We start from the raw sequence: 4749 nt of genomic DNA on the forward strand, positions 1-4749 counted from the left end.
CTAACCAAAGCAACCAGTTTATACAGCAGTGTCTATGTTCTAGCAGGACAAGTTTATATGGGCTTTCTAATTAAATAAACTGCAGAAGCACTGACATACTGGCAAAAGGGTTTAGTAAAGACTGCACATTTTGTAATATTTCAACATTTCAATAATAAAACATTTAAACATTCAATTTCATTAAGCTGATATGTTTTTAAATATCTATATTTACCTCCATCATTACTCTGTGGCAGGCAGGGCATTAGGGCTTGTAATGTGACATTATGACATTGCTGAGTTGCTATGCCTCCTGATGAAGTATTTTGAATTACTTGCTTTTTATCAATGACCTTATTTTTTAGAGCAAGCAGATGACTTGTGGTTTTGCATTGTTTTAAAGGGAGCTTTATTTTTAATAAATGCTCAGCAGAACACATGGGAAGGGACTATTTTTGACTGACAGCATTAATTTGCATTTGTTTGGTTAGCTATGTGATTGGCCATACTTTTCTGCATCAAAGAAGTATAAACATATTTATGAACACCAGAAACAGTGGACTCTAATAGTTTGTCTCAAAAACTGATAAAATGATTTCCCCAATGACCAGACTGTTGTTGTAGAAGTTGTTGTGCCTCACATCAAATTTCTATGAGCAATAAGATATTTTCTAAATATATTTATAAAGCCTCTAATTTGTATGGTTGTGTTATTAAGAGAAAAAAATAAAATTTTTCGAGAAAAAAAACTTTTCATTTTTCGAGATGTATTATGCCTCGAAGCTGCTAAAAATGTGAATCTGAAAATACTTCATGAAGTCATGTAAAAGTATGTAAATGGTAGATAGTCCCTTTTACAATTGGAACATTTTTTTTTGTCTTCATGATTGTCGAGAGTTTTGAGCTGTTTGACATTGGTTTTCATTCATTAACCCAAAAAATTTGTGGTTTTCGGTCAATAATCAGATCAGATGAGTTTTTGCCCTCAATTTGAAAAAGTTGCATGATTCAGATTGTTGTACAATTTTGTCAAGACTTTTCCTGCACATACATTCTTTCAATCGAAATTTTAGTAAATTAAGCCACATCGTGGTCGAATTTTTATAATGGGAAAGATTGGAGTTTTAATAAAAAGCCCCCCTATCATATACCCCCTGCACATTTTTTTAATGTTATCATCCTTACTGCTGTTATGTCCTGAATGGTGTATAGATATATAGATATATATATATATATATATATATATATATATATATATATATATATATATATATATATACAGTACATACAAATGCAAGAGGTCCTCTGCACTCAACCCATTATCAATATATTTAAGACAGAGACATTTTGTGCATACTGCTACTGAAAAATGCCTTACCCTTTAAACAAAACAGGGATTGTTTGTCCATATATTGCAATATATTTAAGCTGGCCAACTACGTCAAAGTCATCCCATATCTGGCCAGTCCTATGCTCAATTTTTCAATTCTATGGCTTCATTATACATTTTACAAAGGGACTAAGTTTTACCGGCAACTTACTTGCTGCTTTCAAAGTAAAACTCCCAAACTTGGCTGCCCTTTTATTAGACACCAGTGGGATCACCTGACTATAGCTGGGAAGGGTGGGAGCTACAACATGGAGCTGGTCACTCAGTGTCGGACTGGCCCGGCGGGATACCGGGAAAATACCCGGTGGGCCCCGACCCTAGTGGGCCCCGCCGGGCCAGTCCCCCTCTCCCAAACTGTTTTTTAAAAATAATAAAAAAAAATTCGGCGCATAGTAGCGCCGTTTGCGTCGAGCGCCGTTTCCGTTTGCGCATGCGCGCCGTTTGCGCATGCGCGATGCGCCGAGCAGGGATTCGCCGAACAAGTAGGTAGCGGGGCCAGAGGGGGGCCCTGGACACCAGTCCCGGTGGGCCCCGGACCCCCCAGTCCGACCCTGTGGTCACTGCTCCTGTATAACTATAACAAACAAGGGAAAGTTATGCTCACCACTAATTTTTAAAACCTTTAGGCGGGGGTGCAATGAGGCTGTGACCACAAAATACATATAGTCAAATACAAGAATCCTCTGCACTCAACCCATTATCAATATATTTAAGACAGAGACATTTTGTGCATACTGCTACTAAAAAATGCCTTACCCTTTAAACAACACAGGGATTGTTTGTCCATATATTGCAATATATTTAAGCTGGCCAACTACGTCAAAGTCATCCCATATCTGGACAGTCCTACACTCAATTTTCATCTGATTCATTAAGAATTCTATTGCTTCATTATATATTTTACAAAGCAATAGAATAGCCAAAACACCTCTAGCACCACTTAAGTTACGGACTTTTACACTGGTTAAATATTAACTCCTGATGGTGGTGCATAATTTTTAAGTATAAATTATTCAAATGCGGGTATATTTGAACATAGCAAGTTCACTAAAAATATCATCATTTATTTTGAAATACTGCACCATATATATTTTTTATCTGTTTTATTCCCCCTCAAAACCTTGTGGTTTTTGAGGAATACAGCAATCTCTTGTGGAAATTATCTATAATTTTATGTAAGTATAAGTGCAAAGTTTTCTATAGGCTCCTGCAAAACACTTTGTTGCTGCCACGCAACATAACTGGCTTATTATATACAGATCGATCAGTGTCAAAAAGGAAACTTGTGCCCACCACTAAACATTTCTAAAATATAAAGTACATGTATGACCACAGACAGAAAAATATTTTCTGCACTTATAACCATATTAATATATCAAGGGAATTAAGGCATTTTGTGCAAAGTGTTATACAATAATAATACATTTTCTGAAATGTATTCTGTAATTAATTCTTCTCTCTTGCTGTATTTAAACTTCTTCAGAGATCCCATTCTCTTGCTTCCATGTCAAGTATAATGAAAAGATATGCACAGTCTGAGTTTCATTAAAGGCAGCTGTTAGAATTGATACAATATTTGCTAATATTCCACAGATACTGCTGAGAAATGTATCAATTAATGTAGCAAATTGTAACAGCTCAGATGCTCCTGGATCACTGAGCTGTCAGACTGAAACATCAGAGACAGGAACATTAATCTTTTACCTTATATTTTGGAAAAACACAAATAAATAAAAGATTGAAAGCAATTGAAAACAAGCCTTTATTTCTGGTGAACAGTCTGAAAACAACTCAACTGAAAAAAAAGTGTTTGGAAGGTGAACAACCCTTTTAATTATTTGTATACTCCATTTACTAAAGGGTTCTTTTTACTTTCCCAGAATATAGGCGTCAGTCTATGCTTTCTAACCCCTGGTGTATCTGAGGTTAATACCTTCTAAGTTTTAGCAATACTGCTGCATACACATAGGGGCACATTTACTATGGGTCGAATATCGAGGGTTAATAAACCCGAATATCGAAGTCGAAGGATTTACCGCAATTCGTTCGATCAAACGATCAAGGGAAAAATCGTTCGATCGAAGGATTTTCATCCAAATTGCCTAGAAAGCCTATGGGGACCTTCCCCATAGGCTAACATTGGTGCTCGGTAGGTTTTAGGTGGCGAAGTAGGTGGTCGAAGTTTTTTTTTAAAAACACAGTACTTCGACTATCGAATGGTTGAATAGTCGAACGATTTTTAGTTCGAATCGTTCGATTCAAAGTCGAAGTCATAGTCGAAGTAGCCAATTCGATGGTCGAAGTAGCCAAAAAAATACTTTGAAATTCGAAGTATTTTTCCTTCTAATCCTTCACTCGAGCTAAGTAAATGTGCCCCATAGTTTCAACCCCAACACAAATATACAAATCAACATGAGTATTTTCTCAAATTTCCATATTCAGCAGCATTTCCTTCATGTTATTTAGCAGGAAAATACTAATTAGACATGAATGCAAGCCCTCGGATTTTAAAGCTACCTATGTAGTTTGTTTTAGAGTGACCATAATGAAGGGAAGTTTAATTTTTTCATCCTAGCTTTGAGGGGAAAGCTCCCTCTCCTGACTGGTTCCCCTATATTCTAGCAAAGCTCAGTTTCATTATTCCAGCACTGCTGCCAGAAGTTTTTCCTCTGAATATAACAGCTAATTCTAATTATCCATTCCATGCACAACATTTTGAAAGGAATAAAATTGAGCTGCAGGCATCATTTCTTCAGATATATATATATATATTATGCTGCCTGGCTTTGAAGGATAACTGGACTAAGAGTTTCATATGACTGATGGTTATTTTACTTTCTGGATAAAGGGAAGCACTGGGAACACAGAAAATTAGACTTGCCTCCAATTTTATTGCCACTTTCATTACGTGCCTATAACGGGATCCATTAAAAAGCAAACATTTTTGGTGATAAACTGTCTGCCTGCTTCTGATTCTAATATTAATTATTTAGTCTTCTATTATTGCAAGCAACGTTCTCTATCAATGAATCTCAACATTATTGCTTAAAAGACCAGTAATATTGTTTTCTTTGACGTGCTATTTATATTGCAGCACCTTTGTGCAACAGATTAAAAAAATGTCTGCCATTACAGTTTAGGTAGCCAAACAAAAAATCCACTCATGGATCCTTACTTCCATTGTTTTCAGCTAAGATATTTCATATATCCTTGGACTTAACTTTCATAGCTTCAAGTGGAAAAGTAATGTCTGTTTTGCAGATGCCAATAGAATGCCAACTGCCTGAATATGTCATGATGCTGACTGTAGTGTTTGTTGAAGGGGGAATAATAGTCAGTGGCTGTGTTTCATCACTTGCACAAAAGCACCTGGTACCATT

This window comes from Xenopus laevis, chromosome 1S (genome assembly GCF_017654675.1).
Source record: "Xenopus laevis strain J_2021 chromosome 1S, Xenopus_laevis_v10.1, whole genome shotgun sequence".
Lineage (NCBI taxonomy): Eukaryota > Metazoa > Chordata > Amphibia > Anura > Pipidae > Xenopus > Xenopus laevis.